General features: G+C 41.7%; 1 long non-coding RNA gene across 1 annotated transcript in view; it reads right to left on the bottom strand.

Annotated features, from left to right (window-relative positions):
• The window catches only part of LOC120408169, a 44,396-nt gene that overhangs the window by 14,997 nt on the left and 7,085 nt on the right, over positions 1 to 22,314 (bottom strand). The window contains exon 3 of the long non-coding RNA XR_005600482.1: positions 8,019 to 8,103. This is a non-coding gene — a long non-coding RNA (uncharacterized LOC120408169). The remainder of the gene's footprint in view (positions 1 to 8,018; positions 8,104 to 22,314) is intronic.

A 22,314-nucleotide genomic window follows, 5' to 3' on the forward strand; every position in this document is an offset into this window, starting at 1 on the left:
GCGTGAGATATTGAGGGGAGTCCTCTGGTGGCCCAGTTTCCTCTCTGACAGAAAGAGGCTCATCAGAAAAGGCAGGCAGGTTCCCCCCTCAGGAACAACAGGAAGCCTTCAGGTAAGGTAACTAGTCTCCCACATCCTGTATGAGTGCTCTAACCATTAGGCTAATGGCTAGAAGCGGGGGCATCAACTTCTCCTCCTCAGTTTTTTGAGAGAAAGGGCTTAGTCACCACACTCAGGAGAGGGTTCACAGGTGTAAATCCCAAATAGAGAGCGGTGCCTCCCTCCAGCCTGCATTTAGGCACCTAAATTCCTTTGAGGAGTAGGGTGAGGACCCACCCCTCAGCATTTTCTATTGTGCTGACTTCTCTGGATCCCATTCTTAGGCACCTAAGCCCTGGTCTACACTACAGAGTTAGGTCAAATTTAGCCGCTAGGTCGATTTTATAATGAATCTGTCTACATAAGCAACCCCGTTCCGTCGACCTAAAGGGCTCTTAAAATTGATTTCTGTACTCCTCCTGGCAAGGGGAGTAGCGCTAAAATCGACCTTGCTGGGTCTAATTTGGGGCAATGTGGATGCAAATCGATGCTATTGGCCTCCAGCAGCTATCCCAAAGTGCTCCAATGTGACCGCTCTGGACAGCACTTTCAACGCCGATGCACTAGCCACCTACACAGGAAAAGCCCCAGGAACTTTTTAATTTCATTTCCTGTTTGGTCAGCACGGCGAGCTCAGCAGCACAGGTGGCCATGCAGTGCCCCCAGAATCGCAAACGAGCTCCAGCACTAGGGAGACACTGGATCTGATTGCTGTATGGGAGAAGAATCTGTGCAGGCCAAACTCCGATCAAAAAGAAGAAATGCTGATATATATGCCAAAAAGCACAGGGCATGATGGACAGAGGCTACAACAGGGACACACAGCAGTGCCGCGTGAAAGTCAAGGAGCTCAGGAAGCCTACCAAAAGACAAAGGAGGCAAACGGTCACTCTGGGTCAGAGCCCCATACATGCCACTTCTCTGATCAGCTGCATGGCATTCTAGGGGGGAACCCTACCACTACCCCACCACTGTCTGTCGACACTTGCAAGGGGGGAGTCTCACGCAACACGGAGGAGGATTTTGTGGATGATGATGAGGAGAATGTGCAGCAGGCAAGCGGTAAATCCATTCTCCCCAGCAGCCAGGACTTTTTCATCACCCTAGAGCCAATACCCTCCCAAGGCGGGATCCCCAACCCTGAAGGCAGAGAAGGCCCCTCTGGTGAGTGCACATTTGTAACTACAGTACAGGATTTTAAAGCAATAGTGCTTAATGTTTGATTTGCCCTGAAGACTTGGGATGCATTTGCGGCCAGTACAGCCACTGGAAAAGTCTGTTAATGTGACTGGGGAATGGAATGAGAATCCTCCAGGGACATCTCCATGAAGCTCTCCTAGAGGTACTCTGAAAGCCTTTGCAGAAGGTTTCTGGGGAGGGCTGCCTTAGGACACTTTACCACACCAAGCCAGTAGCAAGTAGTCTGGAATGATTGCAGCACAAAGCATGGCAGCGAATGGTCCTGGGTTTTGGTCACATTCAAGCAACATTCAGTCTCTATCTTTCTGTGTTAGCCTCAGGAGAGTGATATCATTCATGGTCACCTGGTTGAAATAAGGGAATTTTTGTAAGGGAACAGTAAAAGGACCCCACTCGTGCTGGGCTGTTTGCATTTGCCTAAAAGGGCTCATCCCTGAGAATAGCTAAGCAGCAGGGGGAGGGGTGAAGGGATCATCCCAAATAGCCACACGGAGGGGTGGGAGTAGGTGTGTTCTGCACATCCGCCCAAAAACCACAGCCTCTCCTTTTAAATGGCAAACCCAACTGGCATTGCTTGCTATGGGAAAGGAGGATGCTGCAATCTGAAAACATTCCCACATGTTATCAAGGAGTTAGAAGCCAAATCCATGTATCCTTTGGCTTACCCTGGCTGCCTGGAAATCGAATTCTGTTGCCCAGCCGTGCGTGATGTGTCACCATACAGGCAGATGCTCAATATAAAAGGCAAAATGCAACCTTGTACCTAAAGCACATGTGCTGTTGTGAATTGCTTGATTCACTGTGAAAGAGACTCCCTTTTGTTCTCAGAAATGTATCATCTTAAATTTTACTCTCCCTTTTTTTCCTCCCGCAGGTGCAAATGTTTCTATGCTTCCCCTATCATCTCCGTCCCTGAGGTTATCGCAGATTAGAAGGCAAAACAAATGCACTCGTGATGACGTTTTTCAAGCTCATACAGTCCTCCCGTGCTGATAGGGCAGAGCTGAATGCTACCTTTGTCTTTTGGTTGGCTACTTGAATCACAGCAGTCCCCACAGTAGATTTGCCCACTCCAAATTGATTCCCGACTGACTGGTAGCAGTCAGGCATTGCAAGATTCCACAGGGCTATTGCCACTCGCTTCTCCACAGTCAGGGCAGCTCTTATCTTGGTATTCCTGCACTTCAGGGCAGGTGAAAGCAAATCACAGAGTCCGAGGAAAGTGGCCTTATCCATGCGAAAGTTTCGCAGCTATTGGGAATCATCCCATACCTGCAACACTATGCGGTGTCATCAGTCTGTGCTTGTTTGCAGGCCCAGAATCAGTGTTCCACTGTATCAACCTGCTCCACTGCCACCATGATGTCCCAATTGCCATATTCTGTGCTTTCAGGAACATCTGTGTCCATGTCCTCCTCACAATCATCCTTGTACTGACGTCTCTTAGCCAGGTTCTGCACATACTGCAGTATAATGCGTGAGGTGTTTACAATGCTCGCAACAGCAGCGGTGAGCTGAGCAGACTCCATGCTTGCCATGCTATGGCATCTGCACGGGTAGAGTTTTGCCAGTAGTTTTGCCTGGCACCATCAGTGACAATGATTCCGAAAAGGAGCTGCCCCAGAGCTGAGTGTAGTGCAGGCAGTGAGAAGGAAGTTGCCCTCACCAGCAACGCTCCACCAGCCCCAAGCCTTGCCCCAGGAACCCCCACAACCTTCACACCCAGCCACCTGTACCATCCCCACCAATACTTATATTCAGAACCCACCAGGCCCAGCATTGCTCCCCTGCTCCCAGCAGCCTCACCAGTGCCCCACACCCAGGGCCGCCCAGAGGGGGGGCAAGAGGGACAATTTGCCCCAGGCCCCAGGCCCAGCAGGGGCCCCCACGAGAGTTTTTCGGGGCCCCTGGAGCAGGGTCCTTCACTTGCTCTGGGGGCCCCGGAAAACTCTCGCGGGGCCTGGGTCAGGCCCCCAGAGCTTCTTCGCTGGCGGGGGGTACTTCCTCTCCGGGACAGAAGGACCCCCCCCCCCCGCCACCGAATTACTGCCGAAGCGGGACCCGCCGCCGGAGTGCAGCTGGATCTTTGGCAGTAAATCAGTGGCGGCGGGGGTCCTTCCATTCCGGGACCCGCTGCTGAAGTGCCCCGAAGACCCGCGGTGGGGGCTGCACTTCGGCAGCGGGTCCCGCTTCGGCGGTAAGTCGGCAGCGGGGGGTCCCCGCCATGGGTCTTTGGGGCACTTTGGCGGCGGGTCCCGAAACAGAAGGACCCCCCGCCGCCGACTTACCGCTGAAGCGGGGGCCCCCCGCCGCCCAAGACCCTGGGCCCCTGAAATCCTCTGGGCGGCCCTGCCCACACCTTGCCAATCCAGCACCACTTAAAAAGCCCCAACACCACTATCAGTAGTACCCACTAATCCAGCACCATCACCATCTCCTAGCAACTCCACAAGCACCCCCCAGACTGACAATCCAGCAACTCTCATAACAGCTCTGCCAGCATCCACAAGCCCCAGAAGCAATTTGTAGCTGAAAAGGATTGTGGGATTTGAGAGGGTGTGGCACAAAATAATGGGCCCTGGATGGGGAAAAGGGCTATAGTAGGAGAGGAAGTAAGTCAGAACTTTTAAGAAACACTTTGTGTAGCCATTTTTTGGGTTGCATTTTAACAGATGTTTTCTATTGACCTCACTGAAGTTAAAGTAATGTAAATCCTCAGTGTAAGTGAGATTAGAATCAAGCCCAGTGAGACAGTTAATCTAAAACAAGTTTAGGGCTAGAAGCAGAGTCAGATATAGCCTCCTGATCCAATGGGTGCATTATACTAGGGAGAGGAGTAGGCCAGAGAGGCTCTTCCCTGCATACAGCTAGGGAGCATCCAGTCCCACCTCTCTCTGAGCTCCGGCCCCTGTGCTTGTGGCAGTGGTAATACCTATCCACTCCTACCTCTGGGCTCTTGGTCTGGTGGGTCACCATGGGCCTGGTGTGATGATGCCAGGTGCAACGATGGTGGAATCTGAGCATGGTCAGGGTGGGTGAGGCACTTCCAGTATTATCGATGTATTACCAACTACATTTGCTCCCAACCCTCTAGCCTTCCACCGAGTGAAATCCAGCTGGATCAGAGAATCTGAGCTAGAACTGGACAAGAAATGGTTCTCTTGTCCTGTGAACATTTTCAGAATTTCAGATAAGCTTCCCATTCTGCATCAAAATAAAACTAAGACCTTTTGATTTTTTTTGCTGTGAAAAGGGAGAGTGCTCCCAGAATAGCCTGGTGGTTAGTGCATGCACTTGAGACAGGGAAGACCCACTTACAAGTCCCTGCTTTCAATCAGGCAGAGCAGGGACTTGAGCCTACACTCCCAATCCCAGTTGAGTGCCCTAACCACCAGGCTCTCACTCTCTCTGAGTTTGACTAGAAATTTCATCCTCGACCTGAGAACTTTTCCTGATGACAGCTTCATCACACTGATATGATTCCATGAAAAGTTTTAGTTTTGACAAATCTGCATGAAAACACCATTTTGATGAAGGCATGCCGGTGAATATAATAGGCTTCATCAGTGATCAAAAGGAGGACTAAAAAAATCTTTCATTTTTATGTGTGAATGCTTAATGATTGGGTGGCCTGATCAGAGCTGGGATTTTTCCTTTCTGGAAACAGCAATAGAAACCTTTGGTTCATTCTATATCATTCAACACATTTGAGTTTGGACAGCATTGATTTCACTGGAAGTGCTCTGGGTTTACACCAGCATTACTGAGAGCAGGATTTGGTCCATTAACTTCCAACCTACCTTAGGTCTGATCTGCATCTAAAAATTAGATCGACCTAGTTCCCTTGCTCAGGGCTGTGAAAACATTTCACACCCTGTAAACATAGTTAGGTTGGCCTAACCCCCACTGTAAATGCAGTGAGGTTGATGAAACAGTTCTCCCATCAACCTAGCTGCCCCCTCTGGAAGAGGTGGATTAACTACATAAGTGGAAAAAAAACCCTTCTGTTGCTGTAGGAAGTGTCTACACTATGGTGTTACAGCAGCCCAGCTGCAGTACCAGAGCTGTGCTGCTGTAGCCACTGTAGTGTAGGCATAATCTTTGCTTTGACTACATTAGATGCCTGCATTTTGGCCAATTTCCCACTCTTGAGTAGTTTCAGTGATGGCTAAATAATTGCTTTATAGATTTCATCTATTAAAAATCCATAAGGTCATTATTGTCTTTAAAAATAAAAAAGCAATATATCTTTAAAAAACCATACTAAAACAGAAAACACTACTTCATTCATAACATTTAAGAGACAATTTGTTTATGCATTCCATCATTTTCTTTGCATGCCAGAAACATAAACCCATCTGAGTCTCTTGCTTGGCTCAAAATGAGAGGTGAGTAGGCCAGGGAAAATTGGTCTCAGCCATATGGTATGGCATGGAAAAAGAATTATTTTCCAAGCCAATTTAAGGAAATTGGGCTGGAATTCAGGCTGTCAAAGTATAAGTTCAAATGAAGATGGAAGATTGTGTATTAAAATGCTGTTTCTTAGCAGAGACTCTGAGTGGCTGTTTTTTAATAATATTGTCTCTTTTAAAAATATATTTTAACAAGATAAAAGAGAGTGTGCTGTCCACTGTGTCATTTATGGCAAGTACATATCAAACTTTCATTGCAAGAGTGGTGCTGACATGTTTTCTCACTAATGAACAATAAAGAGCTCTATAGGAGTTGAGCCCATGTAAAGTTACTGAAAGTACTTAATGGTTGTTTCCCATTTTAATTCAAACAAGTCAGATTCTTGCATGCTGTAAGCTGCTTCATTGTTACATTTTCCTATATTAAACTGAGTCACAGTTTCCCGTTTGGGCCCTCACTATCTGTCGATGTTATCAATATGCAGACTTTTTCTGACATAACTCAGAATGGAATATACTTTATTTTAACTTTTAGAAAGTTTGATTTCCTTATAATACAATAAGTAGGATGCATAAATGTGGTAATGCTATTATTTCTAGATCCAACACATTACCCATAGTTTCTCTTAAGTAATAAAAACATTTCTCCTAGTACCTAACCTCACACTCACATCTTTCAAAAAAAAATTATAATTGTTGGGCCTATGCCACTTGGCAGCATCCTTTTAAAGAATCTTCATAGTACATTTTCATACCTAACTGGAGAGATGGACTTCCTGGTACATTTTATTTGTTGAGCTATAAGTGCAAGGACAGAGTATAAAAGACATAGTATTCTTTTAGACAATTTCTTCTTGTTATGATAACATCATCTTTTAAGAAAAATAAAAAAGTCCTTAGTTTCTGTTGACTCACATTCCTGGATTAGCTGCATAATTCAGACATCAGTTTGAAAAAAAACCACCTCTGTCTGCACACAAACACATAAACACAGTGGTTGTCATCTATTGTTATAAACATTTTGATAACTTTGGAAAAAGTTAATATTGAATTAAGTCAAGAAATGACATGAAAGGAAGCCCATGCCCAGCAGCATGTCTGTGATTTAGCAGCATGTCTGTGATTTATTTATTTCTTTGATGCAGTTGCCAAAGCTATTAAAATAATGCCAAGCATATAATGATAAACTTCAGTAAGATATCTTTGACAATGGAATAGCACCTAAAACAATAAAATGTCATGGTAAAGTGCATTATGTGCTCTAAAGTGCCATGAACAGCGGTTGCATGCCAGCATGCCGAGAAAGGAAGACAATGGACCATCAATGAAACCCTTTCATACACTCAGAGTGGACTCTTCAGCTTTGAATCATCACAGACTCGCATTCAGGGATAGGCAGATGGACATTTTCATGAGGCTAGAAGATTGCTCCCCAAAACTAGCCGTATAGTTTTACTGGGGGCAGACTGGGAAATAAAAAAGATTGTGTGAAAATTTCACCTGGCAGCCCAGCTCTTTACTTACAGATTTGGGTCACAACATTTTTCTCTTTTTATATGTAGGAGACATTGAGAATATCTGAAACAAGCCAAACATTTTTTGCCTTATTGTAGTTTAACATTTCAATATTGCTAGAGCAGTAGTACTTTGCTGTCTCCTTCTCAACAGTGTGACCTATAAGGTTTTCTTTGAATTTACCAGGTTTAACACATCATCAGAAATTCAGTAAAGTGCATAGACCTATTGGCCCCATTCCTCATACATCTCTCTTCCTCCCATCTTCCTGGTGAATTGTATGGATCTGCCCTGGAGCTCCCTTGGCACACATGAGATATAAATTGCCCCTGTGTGGGATCTTCGCTGCTTTTGTTTTGCCAGGCAGAAGACATGCAGTTTTTTTAAAACCTCTTTTGGATCTTAATTACTCACATAAAGCTGCTTAGGATTGTCACTTGAGACAGCAGCAAAAGCTGTAGGTAAAAACCTAACAGTTGGAAGAGTGACTCCTCAGTTTAGTGTAAAACAACAGCATCAGCTAGACACTTCTTAATGGCTTCATTAATGGGGCACAAGTTTTCTGAAAAATCAGACAAAGCCTGACACCTATTGCATCAAGTTCAAACTTTTTGTCCTCACCTTCAAAGCCCTTCATAAATCTAATCCTCCCTACCGGTGCAGTCTTTTGTGTTTTACCGCAACACCCTCCCACCCCGCTTCCTCTGATCCACCAAGAACGTCAGCCTAGTCTGCCCATTTGTCAGCATCTCACACAAATATATCCATGTCCTTTTCCATGCTGTTCCTTACACAAAGAACGCTCTCTTTGAACTGGTCCATAAGGCCACAACCTCCTCCTTCAACATTCTCCTCAAGACATACTCTGCAACATTGCCTAGAAAAAAAAAAGCCCACCCAATTAATGGTAGCTAGATTATGGGGCATAAGGGGATAGTTGGCACTTAGTCTATAACAATAAAAAAATGCATATGTACATATAGATATAAACATTTTGTATATATTTGACTGTATATCTCTCTTTCACCCATGATAGCTACGTCTCCAGTTTTCTAAGTCTGTAAGCTCCCTGGGGAAGGGGCGATGTCATCTTATATGTGCAGTGCCCAACATTGTGAGGTTCCAACACTGATTGGGGCTTTCAAGGCAACTGTAATATAAGGATGAGATTTTCAAAGTGCTCAGCATTGGTCTAACTCTGCTCCAGTGGAAGGTGAATCCAGTTACTGATGTCTGTATTATATTGTATCCTTCTGTCCTGGTCCATTTTTGATCTACTATGAGCCCGTAGAGTCTTTCTAGCTCTAGGATTGCTGTCTGCATCTTTAATAGCCCTCCTCAGTTCAGGGTTCAAAAATGCTTCTCACGTTTTTCCTCACTGTCTCTCACATGTGAATAAGACTAGAGGTTGGAAGGAGAGCGCATTGGTAGGAGAGGTCTGGATTCTCTTTCTGCTGCCAGTTGGTAACCAGCATCTGACTGACTATTTTTATAGTATAGGAGAGATCCAATTTGCTCCAAATATGATGCTAGTACTCCTATTTCCCAAACATGTTATGTTATAACAGTATAGTTAGAGCAATCCCCAAGGAGTTTTTATATGCATGCGAAGTAGGGGCATGGGCAATAAACACAGCCATAGTTTTACAAGTGTAATGAATTTGATGGAATTTGCCTAGTCCCATTACCAAGACTGAACTCTTTTGCATGTGGCTCTCACAACTTGGAACGAGCTGCTGTATCTACTCAGGAAAGCCCAGCAGGGAAGATAGTTGGGTTGCTATGGCCCAAGACAGATGCTTCACAAGAAGTGGGCAGGAAAATGTTCCCAGCCTCTGCTTTCCCTCTAGGAAGGGCTGTCATTCTTTCACTTTCATAAGCAACAAAGTTGCACCTACATTTTAAAGCAACACAGTTTTATGAGAGAAAAGGAAAAGACATGTGGCATATAACAATACTATTGACTGTGTAAGTAATTTTCCTCTAATGTGGCCAAATAGCATTTTCGGGAGGAAAGCATAATTTAACCAACCAGTGACATTCATTGAGCTTTTGATTAGAACCAAACCACTCCTTAAGTTCCACACTCTCTAAAAGGCATTATGACAATAAATATTCAAACAGCACATTTGACATGAGCTACAAATGTTACAGCCACATAGCAAATAGATCTTACGAATAAGAGTTATCATTTCTGTCTAAAAACTGTTTGCTGGATTTGTATTGAACATGACACATAATTTGTTCATTTCTAAAGTCCTCTGTTCAATAAACCAGCAAACATTTTGTGTTCCATGGTTTCATAACATGCTTTTGTGTTTTGGTAACCAGCACGTGAAATCTAAGAACATGGCCTTTAGAAAGAGGCCTGTTTTATATAAAAATTGAGGTGAGCAAAGCTGGTTCATACTGAAGTTTCAGTTCACTGAAAAAAATAAGCCGTTTTGATGAATATGAGCTAAAGCTACTTTTGCTAAGTTTACTTTTTGTTGCATTATGGCTTGATCATATGTGATGGTATGTTGTTAAGCAACTGAATCTGTGATATAACTTTAGAAATTAATGCCAGGAAAAGAGTAAGAACAGGGGTGGGTTTTCCCTTTTCCTCTGAGGGTATGTCTATATTGGCAAGTTTCTGCACCACAAGTTATACCACTTTTATTAAAACCCTGGAATTAAACCGCTGTTGCGTGTCCACACTGTGCTCCTTGTGATGCTGGAGCGCATCCACATTAGCAGCTCTTGCGAGGGCAAAGACTGCAGTGCATTGTGGTAGCTATCCCTCTGTACAACTGACCGCAGGGTGCTTTGGGAAGGATTTGCAATGCCTCATGGGGCAGGCACAGCATCACATGATGCAGGTTTCTCAATCCCATTCTTCCAAGGGCATCCTACTACATTGCCAGCTGCTTTTCAACTGAAGGTGGGGGAAGTGTGTGTGTGTGTCTGAAGTTGGAGAGAGAGACAGTGTGTTTTGGGGGACAGAGAGTGTGTCAGTATGATGTCTTGTAAGTTCAGACAGCGGCAGGAAGCAATCAGTCCTGAGGCAGGGGAAGGGAGATACCCCATCAGCTCCCATCTCCCTCCCTGGGCTCTCTGCAGAGCACTCTCTCTCTCTCTCTCTCTCTCTCACACACACACACACACACACACCTGCCTCTGTGTTCAACTGCGGGAGCATTCCACATTAATGGTTTGCTGTGTGTCCCAGAGCATATCAGCACAGCATGCAAAGGGGTACTTTGAAAGAGGAGGGGCGCATGTCTCCAGGGCAGCTGAGTTCAAAACAATGAGCAGAGCGGTCACTTGAGGCATTACGGGACAGATCCGGAGGCCAATTACAGTGCAGAAAGCAATCAAGTGTCTACACTGGCAACAGAGTGCTGGAGCCTCTACACAAATAGCCTTACGACTCTTGTCGAGGTGGGTTTTTTGCAGCGCTGCAATTGAGGAGTTTCTGCACATAAAGTGGCCTGGCAGCGTGTACACGTCTGCAGCTTGAGCGCAAAAAGCTACTTTGCTGCACAGAAACTTGCCAGGGTAGACAAGCCGTTAGAATTTTGGTACTCACAAAGGAAACCAGAGTGAAAGATCCAGCCTGCAAATGTTCTCATCCAGTACAGATGTTCAAAATAATGTCCTTTAGGCACAATTCAAAGGCTCCTCGCTGTTTTTCCATATAATGGCCCTGAAGGTGGTATTGGAAGGATCAGCTCAGTGTAAGGCAATACTCTGGAGGCTCGGAGGTGGTGATGGTTCCCACACCACTTGTGTTCTATGTAACTGGCAAAGGGTTTATGGCTGGGTAAAAGATGGTGTGGTCAAGGCTTCCCTGCATCCAAGCATTACCTTGAGGCCATTGGCAACAGGGTAAGTTATATCAGGCGTCAGGCTGGTCTAACTTATGCCAGGAGACTAGCTGGGTCCAGACACCCCCAGGAGCATAAATTTGTCTTAAAGCCCCTTTTGCAAAAACCCTTTGTGGGTTGCACTGTGTGCTCCTCAAGGATCTGGGCCAAACACTTTTGACTTGAACAATCAAATTTAAAATGATCCTTTCTTTTTTTTTTATAAGCAATCCTGTGTAGGAATAGTAATATAGAACATTTCAGACAATGCCATTTATTCTATACTGCCAGGATTTGTTATGCCTGCTTCACACTAACTCATAAATTGGATTAAATGGCCATGAGAGATGCTATAAAGTAACAGCTTCAATAAGCTTTTTTTTTGACCCTTCATTTGCATTGTCCCTGAATGACTCTTCCAGCTATTGCTGTAACTCAGACCCATCATTTGTGCACAGTGGAGGGAAGTAGAACAGAACGGCTGAGGGACAGTCTCTTTTTTGCCTACCGAGATCTCTTTCCGTTCTAAGTAGAACTCACTGAAAAATTTCAACTAGTCCTAGTTCTCAGGCTACATCTCTAGTTTTCTACCAGACAAACACACCTGCACTACTGATTGGAAGCTCCAGAGCTAGTCAAGAATAATTCCTCAGGCCTAATTCCTCATGCCACGTACTTCCTCAGGATGCCGCCACCAGGCATGCACTAATCATATTTGCATGAGAAATTATATTTAGTAAATAAGACCCTGATTCTGCAAAGTCTTACACATTTGCTTAAATATTTGCAGGAGTTTAACCTAATTTGGAGTAACACATTTTTTGGAAGCCGTAAGAAGGGTCCTGAAAGTTTACATATCCTTAATGTCAAGCTCAATAACTATTTTGCTAACATCTTAAATTGTGAAATACAGAAGTTATGCTATCGGTGGCCACAAGTTTCTTTTAGTTGTATGTTTTAGACTGCGAGATGACCAACATCAAACCTGGCACCTTGGTAGAGGTGTCTTTAAAAAACAGTTCCTTTTATAAATAATTGGAAGGTCCCAGTCCTGTAAAGAATGACACACATACTTAATTTTACACACGAGTAGAATATTTGATTGGATTACAGACATGCATCGTTAGGCATATTCATAAATCTTTGGAGGATGAGGGCATAAGGGACAGGAAGGATTATCTAGTGATTAGGGCCCTAGTCTAGGACTCAGGAAGACCTACATTCAATTTCCTGCTCTACTATAGATTTCTTGTGTGATCTTGGGCAACTCTCCTTGGCTCAGATTTTTAAAGGGATTTAGGCAATGCTCTGCTCGGTGTTCACCACCTAACCGATTTAGGAGCATAAGGCTCATTTTCAAGTGATTAATGATCCTAAGTCCCATTGATTTTCAATGAGATTTAGGCTGCTAAATCTGTTAAGCATTGCAACACTGAATACCTTTAACAATCTGAGCCTCAGTTCCTTATCAGTAAACGTTTCATGTCAGTAAACATTTTATGTGGTTTCTACCAGCTGCAATCTCTGTATTATATGTTCAGTCTCTATTCTTTTTGTAAGGGTGACAAGTGTGGAAATCATTCCAACCCCACTGAAGCATGCAACCAAAATGAAATGGTGTAATGCTTGGAATGACCTTTCTGTCTAAACTCTCCCTTCTTGCTGACAACAATAATTGGATTCATAATCGTAAAATAATATGTAATTGATTTTAGCTTTTAACTTTTCTAATACACACCAGGAGCTAGCTGTGCTGTTCAATTCATTTCTTGGCGTTTTATTCTTGGATCAGTTTATAAGGATTTTTCTCCATTGCTGTGGAAATACTTCTATGCCTCACTTCCAGCCTCTTCAGAGTTGACATTTTTGCTATTACTAATAATTTAGATGAAAAACATAAATAATATCATCAGAGTGAAAAGTACACTTGTTGATGCCATTCCAGCTGTATACACTGGAATTATGAATCATGGATTCCACTGGGTCTTCATGCTTCATAGACAGTCAAGAAAATGCTCATGTTTCTTTGTCTCTTGGAATGGTGATTTCACATCATCTTCTATTTATCATTCCAAGTTGGATAAAAATCCACTTTTTTTTTTCAGGACACAAACTGAGTGGAATCCTGGCCCCATTGAAGTTGATGGAAGTTTTGCCATTGACGTAAATGGGTGAGGATTTCATTCACTGTCTTGTAGAGAATTCTGTAAACTTTCTCAAAAAGAACAGGCGTACTTGTGGCACCTTAGAGACTAACAAATTTATTTGAGCATAAGCTTTCATGTAAACTTTCTGTAACTATCTTTCTCTTCAAGACATTTTGTCCAAACTGAGTCAATCTGAGTCTCAATTGCAACCACAGGCAGTGAAATCACTTAATAGTACATATCAATAGTTGTTTGGAAAGTACTTTGCTTTACTCTACTGAAGTTTGTATGATTGCAGGGTCAAACTTTAACTGCTGGGATGGGTTTTACTGGTTATTCCAATGAGTATTGCTGAGGTTCAGAATGCCCTGGTTTTTTACACCTTAAAACATTTGAGCCTTTCCTTTAAGGAGCAAAGTTCTGTCCATACGTCTCCAGTGAATGTTTTTATTGGTAATTTTTTCTTTTCTTGAATCTTTCAGATCTTTTCTTTTCTCTTTCCTTTTATGTCCTTTGCTGTGGTTTCTCACTCTACATGGAGTAAAAGTCACTATTGTATATAGGGCTGGTATGAGTCCTAATCACCATTTAAATTCTATTTTCAGGGTTTAAGTGGGTTAAGTGGCACATAGACCTTTTGCTGGCCCTCTTTACAGGGTGAATTTCACCCTTAAGCAGTTTCTTCTGGCAGCCCCAAGACCAGAGAACAAATAGTAATCTAAACAACTTTTCAATGTTAATATTTTCTCTGTCCCTGTCTGTCTCCTCCTTCAGTTTCTGACTATAAATGAAAATACATTCTTCTGACCATGTAGAGCCATTGGTGCCAAAGACCATTCTGCAGTAATACCTACTCTAGACCCCAAATTTAGGCCCTGATTCAGCAAGGTACTTAAGTATGTGCCTAACTTTAAGCATCGGAGTAGTCTTATTGACTTCAATGAGACTACCTGTGTTTAAAGTTAGGCATATGCTTAAGTACCTTGCTGAATCACAGCTTTACTCCTGGATGAGCAGATGCAACTTCCACTGAAGTACGCCAGCTGAATTTGGCCCTCTGTCACTGTAAGAATCTCTCTCTACATCCCACTTTTAGTTTTGACTTCATGACATAATCCCAAAGGGCAGAGTAGAGATTGCCAGTTTCAGAAAGGTATAAAGGATCAATTTTTAATATTAAAGCTGCATTTGACAATACAGGATTCCAAGACAGACCCTAGAATCCTTTTGCTCACACTTCAAGATACCACAGCACCCAAACTTCTGGGGCCCTAGGAACACAGCAAAGTAGACCAGATAATGTCAAGACTGAAGTTAATGAAAATTTTCTCCTTCCATTTTGATCTATTGCATTAATATATAGCAGGTGCTGGTTAGAAGGCAGCTGAAAGACACATTTTTAAAAAACAAAATGTGCCCCTTCCGCTATTTTAAAAAAAGTGCTTTTCAACTGAAGTAAAGAAATAGGATGCTACGATCCACTTGCTTCAGGAAGTCTATTAGTTCATCATACATTAACACTTTTTTAGGGGGGCATAACTTACCACCCACGCTTATAGTATTATGTTGTTCTGGGCACCTGATACTATAGTAACAGAGAGCTATAGTATCTGTCTATTACTATATACTTGGACACTAAAATTGGCTTTCTAAGCCACCAGTATTTACTCTTATCTTCAGGGCAGTTTGCAAGGTCCACTTGTTTTCCAAAGATGGGAAAGAATGGGAAGGTTCTGCTAGGAGTCCTTAAACATGTTTTTCTGCTGTTAGCTTATTGGTTAACGTGAAAGGGAGATTACAGGAGTGGTCTGTCCAAGATTGTTTATTTAAGAATTCTCAAGGAGCTCCTAGAGCAAGGGACAGGTGCTCCTTTTTAATGATTTATATGTATAAGCTAAATAAATACATGAGAAACCACAGTATCTTCTTAGATTCAGGTTAGGAGCTATAGTACCCCTGTCACTAAAGAGTGGCAATGATGAATTATTAATGTTGTTCATTGTAGCTGATTTAGTACTCAAATTCACCCTCCTGGCTATGTAAAGAGACAATCTGAAACTGAACAAAAATCAGAAAAGAAATTAGGACATTTTAAATGCATAAACAATATGAAAGGGTTCAAAATTCTGTAATCAACAGAGGTTATGAACTGCACATATAATGGGCTGCATCAAAACTTAACTGAAACTTTGCTGTTACTGAAAAAAACAAAATAGGCTAATTCATCAAGAAATGCAAACTGCTTCAATTGTGGCAGCCATCAGAGCTTCTGAAACCATGGGATGACACTCAGCATGAAATCAACCCAGCTCTATCTCACTGGGCAAATAAAGTTATTATTTGGGGTGTGGGAACGTGTTTTGGAGCCTTTGGCCTTTCATCAGAAGGAGAAAGAAGAAGCAGGGAAAGCATTTGACCTTTCTAAACACAAGTCCCACAAAGAAGACATTATTTCTGGAACACAGTTCAGACTTTCAAGTCATGTTTAAAACACACACACAAAAAGTGCTCCTTTGGGACTCATAAGGTTTGACACTCGTTTGAGACCAGACAAGCAGAAAGAGGAAGAGTCCATTAATTTAACTCCAACTTTTACATTTTCTAGATGAGAAAAGAGCCAAATGCTAAGAGCTTAGGCATTGTGTTTGTTTCAAACAGAGCAAATTGTAGATCCAATTATATTACAGTGTCTGAGGAAAGTGTCATTGGTCCAGTCATTAAGCATACAATTAAGCAATTTTCTTTTTCCTGTCCCCCAATCTTTTTTGAGGCATTTTAATTCTAGATTCGAAGCTCAAGTTTGTGAACCAGAACAAGTCAAGTACTGAAGTGCTAGGGCTATGCTCAGAAGGGCTCAAGGTAAGGCTGGTCTTTTCTTTGCTGGTAAGAGTTACATCATCCATCTCAGTCCAACACAAAACAGGCATCATGAAAGAAGAGGAGCAAAATGAATAGCAAAGTACATCTTAGATCACCCAGAGTCCCCAAATACTGGCCTTCTAAGAGACGAATCTGTGCCCTTGTATTTCCCTGCCATATTCTTTTTACATCACAGAGGGAGGGACTGAAATGAATCTGGGCAATTTTGGTCCCATATCAAAATCTTTTTGGAACCTGCACAATGACAAATCAGCATGACAATGTATCCAATTTATTAAAATAAGCAGGAAACCATCATATTTAACAAGCCAGAACTATCACAATGTGTCCACTTAATTACTCTTTTTCATACAAGATGAAAAGCGCTTAACACTGAGTCTCACAACAACGCAGCAGGTGTCATTTGAGGGGAAAGAGGATCACCCACCTCGGGCATTGGCAGTAATTTTTGAAAACAAGCTGCACTTTTTGCATCTCTCCATTTAATAAAACTTACTCAGCATCCCACATGAAAGCTTACGGGACAAGTAATTGCATGGTTTACCTCCTAGGGTAGATCTGATTGTTTTATCACTAGTGAAAGAGCCAAATTGATCACAGCACCATGAGATATCTCCTTCATTCATGTGCCATGCTTTATACAATGTCAGGACCTGCTGGTACATGGATTTCCTGAAGACTCAGGCTAGTTATAAACATTTGGCAGAAGCTTGCAAAATATGCACCTATTTTACTCACTTGGTGAAGTTAATAAAGGCTGATATTCAGAATGAACTGCAGGTGTAAAGTAGTCTAGTCCTTGCACATTTTCAGGTGAGAAGAGCTAACTCAATGGAATTCCACTCACAGAAAGTCTAGCAGAGCAGACAATGTATACAAGGGCTTATATCGGGGTGGCCAAACTTATTGACTCTCCGAGCCACATACGACAATCTTCAGAAGCTTGAGAGCTGGGGCACGGGGCTTCAGCCCTGTGGGAGGCATCTGCCAGGGCTCAGGGCTTCAGCCCACTCCTGCTGAAGCCCCAAGACTCCCCTCCCCCCCAGGCAGAAGCCACTACCCCGCTGCCAGGCAGAGGTCCTGAGCTTCCCCCCCGCAGTCTGGTAAGTGGAGAATGGGGGCTCCATAAGCTGCACTTTAACAGTAAAAGAGCTGCATGTGGCTTGAGAGCCACAGTTTGACCACCGCTGGCTTATACACTAAGGGCAAAGGGAAGGTGGTGGTCTAAATCTCTGGACAGCAATTGTCAGTTGAATATTTATTACCAGGTTCAATTCCTTTGCAGAATGCAAGATGAGAGATGTTGTGAACTTTGCTGGTATCCATTAAATAATCTACCTAATTCCCCCTCCCCTCCCACAGCCCCCCCATGCATAGTGTCCTTCCAATTACTCTTTGGCTAGCCATCATCCTCACCTCCTTCAAATCCACCCTATTTCTTATGACCAGAGATAAAAAAAATCATTTCTGGTAGATTTGCTACCATAAAAGGGAAAATTAACTTAGAAGAATTTATTCACTTTAAGATTTAAATTTATTTAGTTACACTGGACATATACCTGTTGCTCAGATGGGTTCTTCCACTAAATTAGACTTGGGGCAATCACATTTTTAAATGGACTGCAATTCAGTTAGAGGGCAACAGGCTAGCATTAATACTTGCAGTTAATTGTAGGTTCTAAATTGGAATCTTTACACACACAAAAAGAAACAAAGGCCTGGAATGTTATTCTATGTCACAGATGCAGAATAAGAAATTAGACAGAAAGATTTTTGTATGGAGCTTTGGAACCTGAGTTTGATATATGTCAGTAAAATACCCAAACTCTGCTAGGCTACCCTTGCTACAATGCAGGATTACAGAACACTTTCACCCCACCAGGAAGACATTTGAGTTCCAGCATGCTGTATAGCAGGGGTTCTCAAACTGGGGGTTGGGACCCCTCGGGGTCCCAAGGTTCTTACATGGGGGTCGCGAGCTGTCAGCCTCCACCCCAAACCCTGCTTTGCCTCTAGCATTTATAATGGTGTTAAATATATAAAAAAGCATTTTTAATTGATGGGGGGGTGGTCACACTCAGAGGCTTGCTATGTGAAAGGGGTCACCAGTAAAAAAAGTTTGCGAATCACTGCTGTATAGTATACGCACAGCTCGGGGAAAAATCCAATACTTATAATCAAGGAAAGCTGAGTGTTTGTATTTCCATTTGAGCTTTCTTGAGGAAATCATTAACACAACACTTACAAAGGAGGACACATTTAAGACATTCTTTGTAAACTGAATAGTATTAATGTTAACGACAATTCCACTGGCCTACATAGTGTTCTTTACGGGTGAAACAAAGCCATGGGATTAGGCCAAATATTGTCATGGCAACAGAAAGAAAAAAATCATTCTAAAAGGGTTTCCAATAAGCAAGAACAGCCAGCATTCAGTAAGTAGCCTTCAATAGAAGTTGACATCTGTTATTCATTTGTTGTTTCTAGGTTTGAAGAAAAGCAGGATAATTGGAAATAGTACCATGTTCTGGGAACATATTGAATGAAAGAGCTCTTAATGCTTTTTAAAATATTGGTCTATTTATCCTTAAAAACATTTAGCATGTACCTTTTTTGTCCATTTATAAACTGGACAAGCTAGGTGGAAGTTATCTAGATTCACTTATTTTCAAGCAATGGAAGATCAAAGCAAGTTTCTTGTGTTTAATAAGGAGAAACTACCTCTCCAGCTGAGCAAGGAACATCTTTTTGGACACAGAGGGGTGGAGAAAGAGAAAAATGACAAGAAAAGAAATGGAATGTTCCAGTGGTAAATGTTTAGTATTCTGATTATTATCCCCAATCCAATAAAGGAATTAAGCATTTGCTTACCTCGAAGCATATGAAGAGTTCCATTGACTCCAAAGTCGGACTATTCATGTGCTTCAAGGTAAGAACATGCTTAAGTAGAGCTAGATGACATTTTTTTGAGAGAAAGCTTTTTCCACCAAAAAATGCAGAGATTCAGGTCAACCTAAACAATTCACTAATTCAGATCAAATTCACAAAATAGTTTTGGTCTAAAAACAGAGACACTGCCAAACCCCCAAAACAAATCTAAACAATTAATTTCAACATTTTCAAAATGAAATGTATCAATTTTTCAATTCAAAACACTATTTTAGTTAAAATTTTACTGTGAATTTGTAGCAGGGGAAAAAAGGATAATACCTATCCCCCCATGAAACATTTAATTTTGGGTTGAATTAACCATTTGGTTAAATACAAAACTATTTTTTTAAACTTTTTCATTTTGATAAAAATATATAAAAAATTGTTTTGGGTCAACCTAAATATTTTTGTTTTCTGGTTTAATAGTCAAACCAAAAAAGTTAGTTATTTACATAGCTGTAGGCTTAAGAGTTTTGCAGGATCACCTGCTTTAATAACTCTCCAAATGTCATCTAAGAGAAAGGGATTGAAGGGGAAGGAAAATGAGGGACTGCGTAAATCCCCGGGGGATGCCTGGAAGTGTAAGATATGGAGTAGTATTACTGGGCTAAATCCTGAAGTCCCTGACTTAGTTTTTACTCCTGGAAAGCTCTCTTTGATTTCAATGGGTCAGATATTGAGAATGCACAAAGAAGTCAATGGACTTGTAGGATCTGGTCCTCTGAGAATTTTGCTGAATAAGTAAAAACTAAATGAAGACTTCAGAATTTGGTCTGACCCATCTAATGAAAATTTGAGGCCATTCAAGACATTTTAATAGTTTTAAAATAAAAATGATTGTGTCAAAAAACCTCTCATACATTATTATTTATATCAATCAAATTCAAGCCTCCATTGTGCAAGGCACTGTACAAATTAAAGATGAGACATGCGGCTGGATTTGTAAAGGTATTTAGGAACTTAAAGATGCAGATTGGCACCTAATGGGATTTCCAAAAGTACTAGGCACCTATCACCATTTTAGGCACCTAAATACCTTTAAAAATCTGGCCCACAGTCCCGGCCCTCATGGACTCTACAATAGATACTGAATATCTAACACAAGTTGTTGGGTTTTTTTGTTTCTCGTCTACCCCACTTCCATCAAACAAAGAGAAATTTTGTTTTTGAGTAAAATAAATTCCTTACAGTCTAACCATCCAGTCTCACTAACTTAGCCCTAAAGACAATCAATAAAAGGTGCCAATCGTTGTACATAACTATGTGGCTAAACATCTATTATTAATCGTTATATATTCTTTTTGTATAATGTACTGAGATCAATAACTATTATCATGCAAAAATCTCCTATGGCATATGATAGAGTGATTGATCAGAACAGCGGACAATAAATTGATATTTTTTTCATTTGGCTGGCTCCTCTACTAAAAGTAACAAAGGCATGGGACAGCTGACAAGGCAGTTAATAAGCCCCTGCAAAATAGCAAACACACACACACAAAAGAAAAACGAGAGAGAGAGAGAGAGAGCATGAGCCAAACCCAAGGAATTAAAATGCTGATGGGTCATGGGAAATAAGATGCAAGTATAAAAAGATGGAGAGATTCTGCTCCATTTTCCCACCAACACGTTTCAACTAGAAAAGGTTTCTGAGTTTGCAACATCTTGTTCACCATTAAAATCTGATCTTCTCTGCAGCCTGTTTAAATGCCATGTTGCATTCCACATTAAACAGACATTTTGTAAGGATCAGTACAATAGTGTTACTTCTCTCCACCGTTTTGTAAAGTTTCCATAAGGTGGCAATGGTATATAAAATACCCAAGGAAAGTACAAGCAAAGAGCCATGTATTAAATAAATGTCTTGGGTTTCAGTTTGTAACATTAAATATAGACACAACATGCAGCTTTTATTTGAATGTTCAGATTATTGTAATTTGGCCCCACCTTTAAAGTCCAATATACTGCTCTACCTCTTCCTTCACTCCAAATTGATAAAAACAGAGATAAAAATTATTAACACTGTTCCTCCTTTTTCCATCCCCAAGGTAAAGCAAACTCTGAGGCAAGAATAAGATGTAACAGTTGGATATATAATGTGCTCTATGCAATACCAAGTTTGACTCCATTTTGTCAGAACACTCATCCACCTGGGGCCAAAGTTTCGAAGAGATTTCAATTCAGCCTCTGTTGTGTGCATGCAATTTTTCATGCACACTCACTTGTCTGTACAAATGAAATATTTTAGGGGCTTGATTTTCATCTCTGCTTCAGTCCAGATTTTAATTTTGGTGTTCAATTTGGCACCTGCAGTAGCTATACCTTCAATAAACTGCAAATGCAAGTGGTAGCACTTAGACATTTACCTACCTATTTGCAATAATAAGTCCTTGGGACAGATTCCTGGCTCCAGAGGAGCTGTGCTTGGCACAAGCTACTTCTCTGCTTCACTGAATTTGGTGCCAACCTGGTCTATAAATTATGCAGCCTAATGTTTTAACTTACAGTGATTTGAGTGTTCCCCTAAGAACCACTATACTGGCTGGGGTAAATGCAGCATAGAGCACTTCATACACCCCCTTTTTCCCCCAGCCAGGCCCCTGGGCCACACACAAACTCCCCCTGTGCCTGGCCGGGAGAATGTAGATTACAGCTAGCTGACGGCTTTTGACATCTGGGGAATCTTCTATATTAGGGCAGATGTCCTTCCTTTGTGACACAAAAGGGATGGAACTAGGGGCCAGGATCTGTCCTACTGAGTCTGAATGCTACTATCTGAATGAAAAAGTGTGGACACAATATTTAAGGGTGCACATTTGCACTTGAAAAATTAGAGACCATTACTGAAAATCAGATCCTATATATAAAAAATATTTGTGCTGAGTGTGCATTCAATTTTAATGGGGTTTGCACTCAGTTTCTATGTAAGTAGTCTTGACAATTGATGATACAAAGCCATGAATTAATGGTTGTGTTCATAAAATTGTATGCATAGAAATAGAGACTAATATGGCTCATAATTGTTTTTGTGACTCTTCTTATCATTGCAAGGTCAGACTTAAAATATTTCTGGTTTTGACACACTTCTGTTTCAGTATTCTGCCTCATTGTATTTGTCAGTGTTTGGCTATATAGCAACTTGATATAGGAAAAGAACTGTATTAAACAATTATTACTATCAACAAGACCAAATTCTAAGGCACTTAGGGTGGAATCCATAAAGCTGTTGCAACACTGAACATCACAACATCTAACTTTTAGGTGCCTAGAAGATCATAGGAA

The sequence above is a fragment of the Mauremys reevesii genome, linkage group 6, assembly GCF_016161935.1.
Source record: "Mauremys reevesii isolate NIE-2019 linkage group 6, ASM1616193v1, whole genome shotgun sequence".
NCBI lineage: Eukaryota > Metazoa > Chordata > Testudines > Geoemydidae > Mauremys > Mauremys reevesii.